We start from the raw sequence: 16181 nt of genomic DNA, 5'->3' as shown, positions 1-16181 counted from the left end.
GTGGAAGGGATCATCAACCTGCCAGAGACCTTTCAAGAGAAAGTGCTATCACATCACAGTACCTTTAGTGTGCTTAGAAAACTTGCAAACAAGGTAGAGTGACTCCAAGTCAGTGTATTGTTCTCATTGGTACAGAGGTCATGTTACCATAATAGTAAGAGAAAATATCTTAATAGGGTTGTAGCTCATACGACATCTTAGATCAATTATTATATATTTATAATATATGATGAGCAAAATCCAACGGTGACCGCCCGCGAGCTCACATAAGGGAGCTCTGCCCACCTGTGCCATTCCAGAAACGAGCGTTTCTGCTCCTTTCGGGGCTTGCCCCTGGAAACATTAAATCTCAGTTGTGCAAGTGGTGGATGCCGCTTGCACAACAGAATTGGCGGGGCTCGCCACTCGCAGAACGGAAGTAGCGATAGGCCCTGCTCACAGATGGGCAGCATTGGATATTGCCCACTGATAAACAAGTCACACATGCTCCATAGAGGGAAAGCGGAAGAAGTCAGCAAAACAACTGGAATTAGGGAGAAGGGGAATAACTTTGATTTAAAATGCCATCAATAAAGTGCTTTTGGCGATGCATGCAACGCTATCAGCAGCTGTGTCACTACAGTTTGCACTGGCAACGATCAGTTGGCAATTACTGATAGCATTTATACCAAACCCCTTAATCTCCCTTCCTCTTCCACCCATCCAGCAATTAGATTTCTCTTGTCTGGTGACAGATTTTTTACAAAAGGCCGCAGGGAATGCATTAGACAGGCAGAAGAGCACAAAGCTCTGATCTAATCCTCCCCCTGTAGGATTCAGAATAGCTCTGTTCTGCAAGAAGCACTTATCCAGCCTCCTGAGTCTCAGAAGGCAATATAAGGATTAAAACAAGAGAATGCCAGTTCCTAGAGAGGCCTATGGAGTGGAAAGATTGGTTGATACCATTCACTTCCTACTGTTTTTGTAGAATAATAATAATAATAATGAGATGTGAAAGCATCTGAAATGTTAATAAATGTTCCTGAGCCACGGGGAAAAGGAAGAGAATTACTATATTTACTCCATTACTGTAAATTACTATACACCTTATTATCTGTTAATGATTAAAAAATACAGCTTAATGTAATAGTTATATTTTAAAATGGGGAAGAATTCTAAATACCACAGTCTCTGTTGAGATACGGTGTGTGTGTTAGTGCTTATTCTTCCATTTGCTTTAGGTTCTGCTAATGTTTTCTGTCCATGCAGTAGATCCACTCTTTCAGATTGACCTACCTCACAAGGTAGTTGTGAGGGTAAAATGAGGGGTGCGAGGGAAGAGCCATGCACATCACTGAGAGCTCTTTGGGGAAGGGACAGGATAAGACTGTAATTAATAAAAGAACATAAGAAGAGCCATGCTGGATTAGACCAAAAGTCCATGTAGTCCACCATTCTGTTCACACAGTGGCCAACCAGCTATCGACCAGGAACCCACAAGCAGGACACAACTGCAACAGCATCCTCCCACCCATGTTCCCCAGCAACTGGTGTACATAGGCTCACTGCCTCTGGTACTGGAGGTAGCACATAGCCCTCAGGACTAGTAGCTGTTGATAGCTTTCTCCTCCAGCAATTTAACCCCCTTTCAAAGCCATCCAAATTTGTGGCCATCACTACATATTGTGGTAGCAAATTCCATAGTTTTAACTATGTTGTGTGAAGAAGTACTTCCTTTTATCTGTCCTGAGTCTCCCACCAGTCAGCTTCGTGGGATGACCTCAGGTTCAAGTATTGTGAGAGAGGGAGAAAAATGTCTCCCCATCCACATTCTCCACATCATGCATAATTTTGAACACCTCTATCTTGTCTTCCCTTAGCCTCCTTCTTTCCAAGCTAAACAATCCCAGCTGCTGTAGCCTTTCCTCATAGGGGAAATGCTCCAGCCCCTTGATCACTTTAGTTGCCCTTCTCTGCACTTTTTCCAACATATATATATATATATATATATATACACATACACACACACACACACACACACACACACACACAAGATGTGGTGACCAGAACTGTATACAGTATTCCAAGTGTGGTGACACCATAGATTTGTATAGAGGCAATATGATATTGGCAGTTTTATTCTCAATTCCTTTTCTAATAATGCCTAACATGGAGTTTGTCTTTTTTACAGCGGCACACTGGTTTCAGTCCAATATATTACAGGTTCCTGTCCAATATATCAAAAGAAAAATCCAATATATTACAGGTTCCAGTCCAATACATTAAAATAAGACTGTATTTCTATAAACTTGCTTTCAGTCTCCGTGTCTTCCTTTCATAACAGTTAAGCTTGTTTGAATAATGTTGATGTATCAGAACCAATCAATATGTCAGTCGTCCCCCCCCCCCCTTCATATTCTACTGTGCTGGGACATGAACCCTGAGCATAGGAAGTTGCCTCATGCAGCGTTAGACTGCTGATCCATCTAGGCCAGATACTGCCTACTCTGACCGGCAACGACACTTTGACACAAACTTTTCCAGCTTGGTGTGATGAAATGGTATTTTGTTTTGTTGTTTAATTGTATGTTTGAAAAGTTGTTTGCATGGCTGATGCTTTCTAACATACCCTTTCTCCTAAAGGCTATGGGAAGTAGGTGGGAGGGAGGAGTTGGAATATGCAGATTTAAAGGGTGTCTCCTGATTGGCTGTTCCTATTTCAGTTGGGAGAACAAGGGAATAGGAAGCTCTTAGTTTTCTTTAGAGGGGGAGATAGAGATTGGCTTTCTGAGGGGTAGGGTTGCAGCACTGGGCTCTAACTTAGGGGGTGGTTAGATACTGTGGGAGATTGAGGGAGGTATATTTATTATTTTTAAACCTTCGAAGGTAAGGAAGGTAGCGTAGGTAAGGAATTAATAAAAACTTGAAACAATTTTATCACGTAAAACTCAAACTGCATTGAAACATCTTATACCTTGTAAATAAAGTTTCATTTTCAATTTGTTCTTTCAAACCACACCATGCTCGGCCTCATTTGTTACCAGAAAGAGGGTTAGATGGAACTATGAATAAGCCATAGCCTATGAATTTATACCCATTCATACACAAAAACTGAAGGTTCTCTCCTCATGAGAAGGGTGGTGGCAGCATCCTAATAAAGGTTTATTTCATTTCTATATCGCCCAATAGCCGAAGCTCTCTGGGCAGTTCACAAAAATTAAAACCAAATGGCACACAATAAAACAATTAAAAATATATAGAACATTAAAACCACAATATAACAATATAACCACAGTAAAACCTAGCAGCAGTGCAGGAATTTAAAATACAGATTTAAAACAGCAAGCTAAAAGTCTAGAAAGCTAAAATGCTAAAACGCCTGGGAAAATACGGTCCTCGCCTGGTTTATTAAAACATTTTCTATAAAAAAAAAATGGAGGGAGATAAACAACAGCAGTGCTTGCTGGGGTTATAGTTGATGTATTCCTTCCACACACACTCGCTGTAAGGTATTATCTCAAGGAAGAGGTTGAGAGAATATACTGGCGCTGAAATTCTGGAGCTAGAATTTGTACTTGGTGTTGTAAAAATAATTATGAGGAATGGTGATTGTATAATGATCACAGGTGGGGGAAGAATGGCATGTCACACTCGGTTACCCCAGACCTTCTTTTTAAAAACTGGCGAGGACGGGGATTGAACCTGAGGTGCCTTCTGCATGCAAAACAAGTGATCTATCACGGAGCAGAGACCCTTGCCAGTATTATAATAATATTTGGGTGGAACGCGACGCAGTCTTATGCTGGGTCAGAGCCCTGGTCCAGCCGGCCCGTTATTGTCTCTGACCGGCAGGGGCTCTGCAGGCTCTTGGGGACAAAAAGTTCTTAGATCCACCTTCTCAGCTCCTTTGAGCAGGAGATGCTGAGGAGTGAACCTGGCACGTGCGAAGCCCTGAGCCATGCCTCCCCTGCGTTCGGGCTGCCTCCCACCTCTTTCGCATTCGCACGGTAGAGTTTCCGTGCAATGCCCAAACATCTCCCCCCAGGCCCCTCCCGGCCCACTGCATTCACGGGATCCTTCCCCGGGGAAGGGGAAAGGGGTGGGGAGAGGAAGTGCCTTCCCCAGTTCCTAGCCCTTTGCCTCTCTAGGAAAACAGGGCTATGGCTTTAACCCTTGGAGGCTCTCCCTTGCGCGCCCCATACAAAGAAGAGACCTCTCTTGCCGGGCGCCTGCGTGAGAAACAAAACACGGCCGCCGGGAATGCAGGCAGAAGCGATGCGAGAGCGCGAAGCTTTGCTCCGGCCTGTGGGAGGAGTCAGAATAGACCCGCTCCTCGTCTCTGGAAGAAGCGCCTTGAGAACGTTCTCCAGCTGCTTTGCCTGCTGATAAGAATAAGGTGGGGTCAAAGGGAGAGAGGGGCAGTTCCCCGAAAAGCCTCCGGAGAGGGAAGGCACCATGTACGCGCGCAGATGGGGTTGTAGCCTTGCCGGGCGTGCCCTCGTCACGCTGAATTCAAGAAAGCAACTCAAGAAAGACATTGGACAGCAGAGCAAGGACAGCCTCAGGTCTGCTGGAGGCTGAGCTGGAGCAGAGAGTGATGGTGGAAGAGCAAGCTTTTGCTGGCCCTGAGGCAGGAAAATGCCCCTGTGTCAACCAGGATGGAAGCAGTGCAGAGCTCTGGGAAAGGACAGTGCAGGAAAACCTGACCAGGAACAATCCCAGCTCAGCCGTACCGTGCCAGAGCTTCAGGGAGTTTTGCTACCAGGAGGCCAAGAGCCCCCGAGAGGTTTGCAGCCGACTCCACCAACTTTGCTGTCAGTGGCTGAAGCCAGAAAGGCACACGAAGAAGCAGATTCTGGACCTGGTGATCCTGGAACAGTTCCTTACTATTCTTCCCCCGGAGATGGAGAGCTGGGTCAGAGAATGTGGGCCAGAGACCAGTTCCCAGGCGGCCTTGGCAGAAGGTTTCCTCCTGAACCAGGCAAAGAACAAGAAGTGGGAATACTTGCAGGTGAGAGCATTTCATCTTGATAGCTCCACAGGAGAGAGATGTTAAAAAATCTCCACCAGTAACACAACTTTTTCTGGATGCCCTCCAAGGAAGGCATGTTCCCTCCCCCAGACTCCTTATAGGACAGTGGTTCTGAATGTAAGGAGCCGGCCATCCTGGGGGGAATCATAAGAAAGTCAAAGATGGCTGTGAAGTTTCAGGGACAGAGGAGATCCTTTTCTGACCAACGGCACTATCCTGCCAGCAGAATAGGATCAGTGTTTGTAAGCAACAAAACTGTTGCATTAAGAGTAGAAGCTGCTGAGTGTCACAGAATACCTGGGAGCTTCTCTATCTTCCTAGTTGGTTTCAGGAAGGAGTTTCAGATGCCCTGTTCAAGCCCTCTTCTAATACCCAGGGTTGAATTATTAGCTCCAATCCACAGATCCTTCTGAGGTCTGCCAAAGACATGGCTGTGGGTGTGTTGCAAAGCTTGGAAGGTAGGATAAGGTTTAGAAGGAAATCTGAATGCAAATTGATTAGGAAATGTTGCTCACCTGCCCCTTTCCTTTCCTAATCCCCTTTCCTCTTCCCTGCCTGGGTTCCTCACACCTGTTCTAGATGCAGGGGATGTTAGCCAAAGCAGCTGCTGCGATCCCTGATACAGCACATCCTCCATAGGACACCAGACAGAGACGGCTGTTCAGAGAGATCATGTAGGCGCGGGATGGAGCTGCCCACTGTCCAAGTAAGGATATAGGGGGATATCTCCCTCTGTTGAATATGCCTGACATCCATGGGCTGCTTTTATGTTCTCCCTGAGCCTGTCTGGGGAGGAGATGTTTCTTTCCAGCCTCTCTAAGGGCACAATACTATGGAGATAAACGTCAGCCTCCAAACTCAGAGGCTGATGTCTATCCAATGCAGGGCGGACAGAGAATGGATGGGTTCCTCTCTGCTGCCCTGCATCTGTGGCTAAACATGCGTTTCGTGCATCTAGCCCTGGCTTTGGGGAGTGGGAGGGAAGGTGCCTGGAGACCCGATAGAAAGCTGTCTAAAGCAGCTTCCGTGGTCTCTTCCCCCTGGGACTGCCCTCCATTTGCCCTATTCACACTCTGTTTACGAACACGGAGATGACGGCAGCGCAGAAAGAACCATGCCAGCTACAGACAACCTCAGTTCCCAGAAACCAAAAAATCCTAATGGCTGTCTAGACAGTGTCTAGTGGCCATAGGATTGCTCTCTAACATATTTTTAAAAGAGTTTTGTTTCCATAGATTAAGACTTTATAAACATCCAAAGCAGTACATTGAATTATGTGCAAAAGAAATGTTGGGAAAGATTGATTTCACACAAGGAACTAAAATTCCATGTTGTTGTTGTTCAGTCGTTCAGTCGTGTCCGACTCTTCGTGACCCCATGGACCATAGCACGCCAGGCCTTCCTGTCCTGCGCTCTCTCCCGGAGCGTGCTCAAGTTCATATTCATTGCATCAGTGATGCTATCTAGCCATCTCATCCTCTGCCGTCCCCTTCTCCTTTTGCCTTCAGTCTTTCCCAGCATCAGGGTCTTTTCCAGGGAATTTTCTCTTCGCATTAGGTGGCCAAAATATTGGAGCTTCAGCTTCAGTGTCTGTCCTTCCAATGAGCAGTCAGGGTTGATTTCCTTTAGGATGGACTGATTTGACCTCCTTGCAGTCCAGGGGACTCGTAAGAGTCTTCTCCAGCACCACAGTTCGAAAGCATCAATTCTTCGGCGCTCAGCCTTCCTTATAGTCCAGCTCTCACAGCCATACATTACTACTGGGAAAACCATAGCTTTGATTAGACGGACCTTTGTCGGCAAGGTGATGTCTCTGCTTCTTACTATGCTGTCTAGGTTTGCCATAGCTTTCCTCCCAAGGAGCAAGCGTCTTTTAATTTCATGGCTACAGTCACCGTCTGCGGTGATCTTGGAGCCCAAGAAAGTAAAATCTGTCACTGCTTCCATTTCTTCCCCTTCTCTATGCCAGGAAGTGATGCCAGATGCCACGATCTTAGTTTTTTTAATGTTGAGTTTCAAACCAGCTTTTGCACTCTCCTCTTTCACCCTCAACAAGAGGCTCTTTAGATCCTCTTCGCTTTCTGCCATTAGGGTGGTATCATCTGCATATCGGAGGTTGTTGATAATTCTCCCAGCAATCTTAATTCCGACCTCTGATTCATCCAACCCAGCATTTCTCATGATGTACTCTGCATATAAGTTAAATAAGCAGGGTGACAATATGCAGCCTTGTCGTACTCCTTTCCCAATTTGGAACCACTCGGTTGTTCCATGTCTGGTTCTTACTGTTGCTTCTTGACCCTCGTACAGGTTTCTCAGGAGACAGGTAAGGTGGTCTGGTACTCCCATCACTTTCAGAATTTGCCACAGTTTGTTGTGATCCACACAATCAAAGGCTTTAGCGTAGTCAATGAAGCAGAAATAGATGGCTCTCTGCCATGACCTGTCCATCTTGGGTGGCCCTGCACGGCATAGCTTCACTGAGTTACGCAAGCCCATTCGCCACAACAAGGCATAATGGCTATGAAATATACAATATTTCCTCTTCTTCTTTCACTTCCTCATAGGAAATGGAACAACACTCAGAAATAGTGGATTGGCACAGGGGGTCCCTTCTAGGCCTTCTTCTCTTTGTGGTGGAGTGGAAAATTCTGTGCAGCCAGAACAAGTCTGGGAGGTCTGGGTGCCTCTGTCCCCTGTACGTTTCCTTGGGCCTGAAAGAATCTGCCCCTTTGCCTTTGATTCTATGAAAGATGCCTCCTAGGACAGCTTCGAATGTCACATGAAGCTCTGGAACCTGCAGGACTGCCTTCCCCAACCTGGTCTCCTCAAGATATTTTGGACTTCATCTCCCATCAGCCCCAGGCAGCATGGCCAGTGATCAGGAATGCTGGGAGTTGTAGTCAATAATCTGCAGGGCACCATCTTGGGGAAGGCTGCTGCAGGAGAACTTCCAACCACCTCACTGGTGTTGTCTTTTTGGATCATGTAACCATTATCTGCTAAGAGAAACTCTGCCTCTCCTTATTTCAGGGACCAGTGAACTTTGAGGAGGTGGCTGTGTATTTCACAGAGGAGGAGTGGGCTTTGCTGAATCCAGGCCAGAGGGCTCTGCACAGTGAAGTCATGGAGGAGAATTATGGGAATCTGGCCTCTCTGGGTAAGATATTCTGTTTGCCTTGGCTGACATACCCTGGAAGGAGGAATTGCTGTTACTCTTTGTCTGTATCAGGGGGATGGGGGAGGGATGTAATCAAGGACAACAGTGGCTGGTTCGTGTTCCTGGGATACTCTATTCCAGCTGAATCCCACTAGGCAAGGTACATAAAACCTTAAAAGTATTGGTGAAGCACTCGCATCCTGAGCTGGCAGGATCGTGGAGTCTCTCCAACTCTTATATGGCCTTCTTATAGCCATGCTTGGACTTGGATGTTGGAGGAAGCCTCCTAGTTCGACTTTGGAGAGATTGAGATGTGGTAAGATGGTGCTTCCCTCCAGATTGGGTCTTCCTTCCCCTATGAAGCAGCCAAGAAGTATGCCACTGGCATCTTATTTGTGACATACCTTTGAATACCATTTCCAAGCAAGCTTTAAAACAGCAACCCTGACTACTGCTTCTTGTTCCAAGCAGTAACTTCCCACCCTGCTCCTACTGCATTCCGATGTGCAAGAATTGCATGATCTTGCCGTCCTTCTTTTGACCTTTTTAGGGATGTGGGAACCTTCAGACAGGCTGTTTTTTTCCATCCCTGAATGTTTGCTATAGCTGGAAGTGCCAAAAGGATTTTCTGTATTTCTATCCTTTTAAAAAGGGATACTAGTTCCCAAACCTGACCTCATCTCCTGGGAAAATCCATTTGTCAAGGGTTCTGAGAAAGGAGGGAGATCATTAGGTGTGGTAGGATCCTTCGTCGGGGATGTCAAGCTATGCATTTTCTGGGCAGATGTTTCTTTTGGTGAAATGTCACCTACTTGACACTTGGGAGATCTGTCAGAGTCAGGGAATAGGTGGAGGGGCTCTGTCAAATGGAAAAAGGGTAGCTTGGATATAAAGTGCAGGGGAAATGTTACTGAATACCAGATGCTAAAGGCAGTACTAAAATATTGTCTAGTTTTATCTACTTTGACTAGGAGTGATCGTCCAGTATCTCAGGTTTTGAGTGCTTGTACCTGGTGTTGAGAACTCAAGGCAGGCCAGCAATTCTCTTGGTGTACTGTCCACCCTGCTGCCCAAAAGTCTCGCTGCCCAAGCTGACAGAAGGTCCTCAGCTATTGTCTTGAGAACCCCACAGGTGATGGTCTTTGGGGATTTCAGTGTCCATGAGGAGGCCACCTTCTCTGGAGCAGCTCGGGATTTCATGGCTTCCATAATAACCCTGGCCCTGTCTCAACACCTGTGGCAGGACACACTCGTGATCTGGTGTTCTGCTCAGGAATAGGGGAGGTTGATCTGCAGCTCGACCAAGCTTTGGTGGCTCCACTGTCATGGGTAGATCGTTACCTCATGAAGCTGGACTTTATGGTTACCTATAACAACTGCAAGGGTGGAGGATCAAATTTGATCATCTGTCCCCAGAGGCTGAACAATCCAGAGGATTTTCTGAGGTCACTGGGGGAGTTTCCTACAATTTTCCTGCTTAGGCCTTGGTCTCTGTCTGGAATAGAGGGCTGACCAGGGCTACTGATGATTGCTCCCAAATGCCCATCATCAAACTGTAGAGCTGTGTCAGCTCCTTGGTATTCTGAGGAGCTAAAACCAGTGAAACACTTGGGCTAATGGCTAGAAGATGGATGTGAAAAATGCTCTGCAATCACAACCAAGCACAGGTTAACTGCCCATTTAGGGACTTACATTGTCATGGTGTTGGTGGCAAAGAAATCTTACTTTGTGGCCACCATGGCATCCATACAACATCAGAGCTATTTAAGGACTCTTTGGTAGAGTCCTGGGAGAGCAGAGTGTGGCGTGCTCAGAAGCTCACTAAGATTTGTTTGCTTTAGATTTTGTGGATAAAGTAGCTCTCAGTCACACCAAGTAGAATACCATGGTTTAACAGAGCCAGAGATAGATGGGGCTAGGACAAGGTCTTGTCATGTTCTAATGGATATTTTTCAGCTTGTGCAACCTGAGGATGTGGACAACCTGTTTGTGGTGGTAAGGTTAACCACCTGTTCTCTGGATCCATGCTCTTATAGTTGTGAGCAGCCTTATAAGGACTAGGTTTTAAAAGGCATGGTATACATAAAATATTAATAAAATAAAAGATCTGTACAGCATTCTATTTGTCAGTTCTGTTGATCATCAGAGGCTATTAAATGCATATGAAAGGATTTGACTTCCCCACAAAGTATATTTTCCTTTGTTGATCAAAATAGCAAAGTAATTGGTTTGTTCCCCAATTTGAGGAAGATTTCTCTTTTCATTCTTCCAGCTGATGGGAGGGAGAACAATAAAAACAACCAACAACAGAGAAGGAAAACTGACAATAAACAGAAATGGGGGAACAAAGCCATTTCTTTTGAAAGGGCTGAGTTCCAAGAAATTCCAATATTAGAAGACTGTTTTGAAGGAAACAAAGGGATTATTCAAAGTTGGGAGCATCCTTGGAAATGCTGTGAGTGTGGAAAGAGCTTCAATCAGCAGATGGACCATAGTGAACATCATAGAATTCACACACCTGAGAAAACGAATAATTGCTTGGAGTGTGAAACACAATTCATTCACAGCTCAGACCTTAACTTGCATCAAAGAATTCACACAGGCAAGAAGCCCTATGAATGCTCGGAGTGTGGAAAGAGCTTCAGTCAGAGAACAACCCTTAAAAATCATCAAAGAATCCATACAGGGGAGAAGCCCTGCTTAGAATGTGGAAAAAAATTCAGTCACAGCTCACACCATAACTCGCATAAAAGAATTCACACGGGGAGAAGCCCTATAAATGCTCAGAGTGCGGAAAGGGCTTCAATAACAGCACAAACCATAAAATTCATCAAAGAATCCACACAGGGGAGAAGCCCTACAAATGCTCAGAGTGTGGAAAGAGCTTCAGGCATAGCAGGGACCTTAATTCTCACCAAAGAATTCACACAGAGGGGAAGTCCCATAGATGTTCAGAGTGTGGAAAGAGCTTCAGTAAGAACATAAGCTTTAAAAACCATCAAAGAATCCACCCAGTGGGGAAGCACCATAAATGCTCAGAGTGTGGAAAGAGCTTCAAGAAGAGTGCAAACCTTGCAAACCATCAAAGAATCCACACTGGAGAGAAACCCTATACATGCTTAGAGTGCGGAAAGAGCTTCAAAGAGAGTACACACCTTAAAAACCATCAAAGAATGCACACAGGGGAGAAGGCCTATAAATGTGCAGAGTGTGGAAAGAGCTTCAAACGGAGCACACACCTTAAAATACATCAAAGAATTCATACATGGGGAGAAGCCCTATAAATGCTTAGAGTGCAGTAAGAGCTTCAAGCGGAGCACACACCTTACCTCACATAAAAGAATTCATGCAGGAGAGATAAATTCTCAGAGTGAGGAAAGAGTTTCAGTCATAGTGTAAGCTGTTAGTTAACCTCTATTTTTGGAGTTATTTTGTGGATCCTGGGGTGCTGTTGACAAGAAGAAGGCCCACAATGCTTGGGCTTCCTGTAAGCAAAAGCACTGGCTCACAAATGTTGACAATGCAATCTTGGTGATGGTATGCAGGAGATGCCATGAGATGGGCCCGAGCGCCACAAAACAATGGAGCAATAACATATGGATACTCCTTTCAGCTAGGAGTCACGAAGGCTGTGAAAGCTAGTGATTTTCCTTGAAGATACCACTGCACCTGGAAAGTTCACACCCATTAAAATCAATATTAAAAAATGAGAGCTTATCTCTGAAATGACCTTGCCTGGTTAGAGAATAGTATGGAGCCAGTTAGGATAATATTTAGCAAAGGAGCAAGTAGGGCAGAGTCAAGAAATTATTTTTAATTTTTTTTGGTTAAAATACATTTAGGATGCAATCCTATGGCCGCTAGTCCGCAGCTAGACAGCCATAGGATAGGTCAGTTTCTGGGAACTGACCTCGGAGCCTGCGTTCTGACGTTGGTTCCCTGAGAACCGATCTCTACCCCCTCCCACTCTGCCTCATAGGCAGTGCGGAACGGCCCCGCGCTCAGAAAAAATGGGGCGTTCCCTGGGGCATGCCGGGGTGGGGAACTCAAAAAATCCGGTACGACACATCCTATGTGTCATCTGGCTTCCGCTTCCCATGCTCTGAGGACCAAAATCGGCTGTCTAGCTGCAAAAGCTGGGCAGGGGGATCGAGGAGGAGATCCGCTCCTCACCACTCCTCCCGCCCTTCACTGGATAGGTGGTCTCCCCCAGGCTCGGAGGCGACAGTTGATCAAGGTAGGATTGCTCCCACCTCCCTTGGCAAAGTCTTCTAGAAGTGATAGAAATGTAGAGGAGCTGCTTGCTTTGATAAAAACTTTGTCTCTTCAACTGTCAGAACAGGCTAAGAGATAGGATACAATCCAGGATTCTATTACCGCCTTTCAGGGGGCTGCAGCCCTAATTAATACTTCTCTGCAAAAGACAAAGGAGGAAGTTAATGACCTGCAAGTTTGCATATCAGCTCAAAAGATTACAATGAAAGCTTTGTATAATATCCTGTCTACTAGAATCTCACAACTGGAAGCATTTACACGAAGAGCGAACCTATGCATTATTGGCATCCAAAAATTACCCACTGATGTAAGCCTGTCTAAATTCTTGGATAAATTCCTGCATGAATTGCTTTGCCATCTGATTATTTACTTGATATTGAGCATGCATTCTGTGTTCCAAGTCCGGTGCATGGTGTTAAAGGGGCTGCTGTTACTGTCATAGTTCAGTTTGCAAGAGTTTCTACAAAAAATTACATGCTGCGCATGGCAAGAGGGAGGGGAGATCTTCTTTGGGGGCCAAAACAAGATAAAATAATGCTATTTCCAAATTACACTAAAGAAATGGCTGATAAAAGAAGGCAATTCACTAAGGTGAGAAATCAGATAAGACAAATGAATTTACAATACTACATAAAATACTCTGCCACATTTTGCATCCTTGTTGAAGACCAGATGAAAAAGTTTTTAAACCATGAAATGGCAGAAGCTTGGCTTGTTGGTAAAGCACGGGAGACATCTTGTTCAGTCCCATGAGCTGGGAATGTATAAACAATTGCTTGTTGGTTTGTTTGGGTTATAAGATCCGGGCAGTATGCCAGAGATGATTGTTTATATATATCCATTTTTTTCCTTCCATTTTCTCTTTGACTCATATATATATGAGTCATATATATATATATATATATATATATATATAAAAATGGAAAATATATATCCATTTTTTTCCTTCCATTTTCTCTTTGACTCATATATATATATATATATATATATATGAATGAATGAATGACATGATATACTGTATATGAAATTCTAGTTTGTGGGTGTATAGAAATGTACACACTCATGTATATATTTAGAAATGATACTATCTAAAATATAGATAGTATAAAATATACTAGTGATTGTTGATCTTGTTTTTTCTTTTATCCTTAATAATTTTCTTAAAAAAAATTATTATGAGTATTATTATTTGAGACTATGATTAGTAATATTCCTGGTTGGTTGATTTTAACTTTATCATTATATGTTAGCTGAAAAGCATTTTATGGCTAGGGGAAAATTTATAGCCTGTTTCTTTGCTATAAATCTGAGGATATGTTACTGAAATAAGATGGATTACCTAGGCTGTACTGAATTGTAATATTGGCAGTGGTATAATCTTTTAAGTAGAATGATACTTGAAGTTTATGTGTAATATGTAACTTTTTCTTTTCTTTTCTCTTAATACTTTTTCTTGTTCTCTTTATTTTCCTGTTCTTTAATCTTTTGCCTTCTTTTTCCTTTTTATATTTTCTTTCTTGCTTTTCTGGTTGTTGCTGTGTCCTCAAGAATACTGTAATGTTGGAAACTGTAGATGGTGATTATGTTGTTGGTATTCTTTATTTCATTTATAAAGATAAAAAGTAGAATAAAAATTAAGTTTTTAAAAAAGGTAGGATTGCTCTCTTAACTTTGTATTTTCTTGTTTTTCTTTATTTTGTGGCCTTTCTCCAAAACAATGCTGAAACTTAAAACTCTGCTACAGAAAGTTTGCCTCAGGAAGGAAGTGAAGAATGATTTAATTTTAAGATATATCTGGCTTACAAACTTAGGGTGCAGTCCTATGCATGTTTAGACAGAGAAAAGTCATACAACTCTCAGCATACCCCGCCAGCCATGCTGGCTGAGGAATGCTGGGAATTCTAGGACTTTTCTCTGTCTAAATATGCATAGGATTGTACCCTTAGCTCTTCTTTTCCTATATTTTTGATGCTCATAAACAGTATTATTTTGTTCTTTGATTTTTAGGAGCAAGGGCAGGCTTTTCCCCCCTTCTGCTCTTATGCTTGGTTACTTCTAAGGTTCTTGTGTTTGTCCTGAGAACCAGGCATTGAGATAGCCTGGAGCTGTGTCCTAGGTGATCCTGTGCTACAGGTGATCTCTCAGGACACCTCTCCTTCATAGTAGCCACTTGTCCTCTGTTAGCTCTGGCTGAACAGAGGACCGGGTGGCTGCTCTGGAAGAGGTGTCCCAGGAGATCACCTGCAGCAGAGGTGATCTGCTTTGATGCCATTTCAACCAGACAGTGCTTGGCTCTGAGGAAGGCCCTCCTCAGAGCCAGATATTTGAGTCTGGGTAGCTCTCCATAGAGCGTGCCCACCGTCTGGGTTGCTCTGAGAGGGTTCGTAGAGTGAGCCAGAGTGTGGGCGGCTCCTCGGGAGCAGCTGCTCGTCCTGTGTCTCAGTGGGTGGGCGGCTGCTCAAGACCCCTGCCAGCGGCTCTCCTGCTGTGGCATTTGTTGTGGCAGGTGAGCAGGGCCCACGGGGCTCTCCAGAGCACCTGCTAGTGCCACCGCCTTGCTCCAGCAACGTGGCACCAGGGAGCCCTCCTGGTGGCGGGGTGTGCATGTCACTGTGCAATTGGCTGTTCCTCCTGCTCTGCCACCTGAGGCATGGGATACATCCTGCCTTATGGGGGGGGGGGGCTGGCCCTGGGAACATCTGTTGGTATAGCTGAGTGCGGCCAATGAAGTTCAGCTGGTACCAGGTAGCTGAGTAGTTTTATGATTAGGCACCAACCTGGCCACCTGCCAACGTTGCCTTCCAGTGACTCTGTGAATCCAAACTGCCCTTAAGAGAGATTCGTGAATAGAGCTGCCAGACAGAGGTATATTTTGTGAGCCAATGGGATGCCATATTGGTGCCTAACATTATACTTTGTTTTTTGAAAACTGCATTGAGATGATGTTTTGTTCGCCCCATTACATTGGATCTGTGCTATAATGTCTTCATTAAATGATATGATATTGATTTGCTGCTGCTTTGTCTCCCTCTGCTTGGAAGTCTCTGCTTTTGTTTGGGTTGGTCTAGCTCTTCCTGAATGCTACTTGGTTCATTTGGCTTATATCCCATTGATTTCAATGGGTCTGCTCTAAGCATGACTAAATCTGGATCCAACCCTGCATTAACAAATTGTGTTCAAGATGCTTGTTGTTGTTCATTCGTTCAGTCGTGTCCGACTCTTCGTGACCCCATGGACCATAGCACGCCAGGCCTTCCTGTCCTGCGCTCCCTCCCAGAGCGTGCTCAAGTTCATATTCATTGCAACAGTGATGCTATCTAGCCATCTCTTCCTCTGCCGTCCCCTTCTCCTTTTGCCTTCAGTCTTTCCCAGCATCAAGGTCTTTTCCAGGGAATTTTCTCTTCGCATTAGGTGGCCAAAATATTTGAGCTTCAGTTTCAGTATCTGTCCTTCCAATGAGCAGTCAGGGTTGATTTCCTTTAGGACTGACTGATTTGACCTCCTTGCAGTCCAGGGGACTTGTAAGAGTCTTCTCCAGCACCACAGTTCGAAAGCATCAATTTTTTGGCGCTCAGCCTTCCTTATGGTCCAGCTCTCACGGCCATACATTACTACTGGGAAAACCATAGCTTTGATGATACGGACCTTTGTCGGCAAGGTGATGTCTCTGCTTCTTACTATGCTGTCTAGGTTTGCCATAGTTTTCCTCCCAAGGAGCAAGCGTCTTTTAATTTC

Source organism: Heloderma suspectum, chromosome 4, assembly GCF_057233095.1.
Source record: "Heloderma suspectum isolate Gila_16-S chromosome 4, 16-S_ref, whole genome shotgun sequence".
NCBI lineage: Eukaryota > Metazoa > Chordata > Lepidosauria > Squamata > Helodermatidae > Heloderma > Heloderma suspectum.
The sequence above is the reverse complement of the archived record's forward strand: the minus strand, read 5'-3'. Positions refer to the sequence as shown.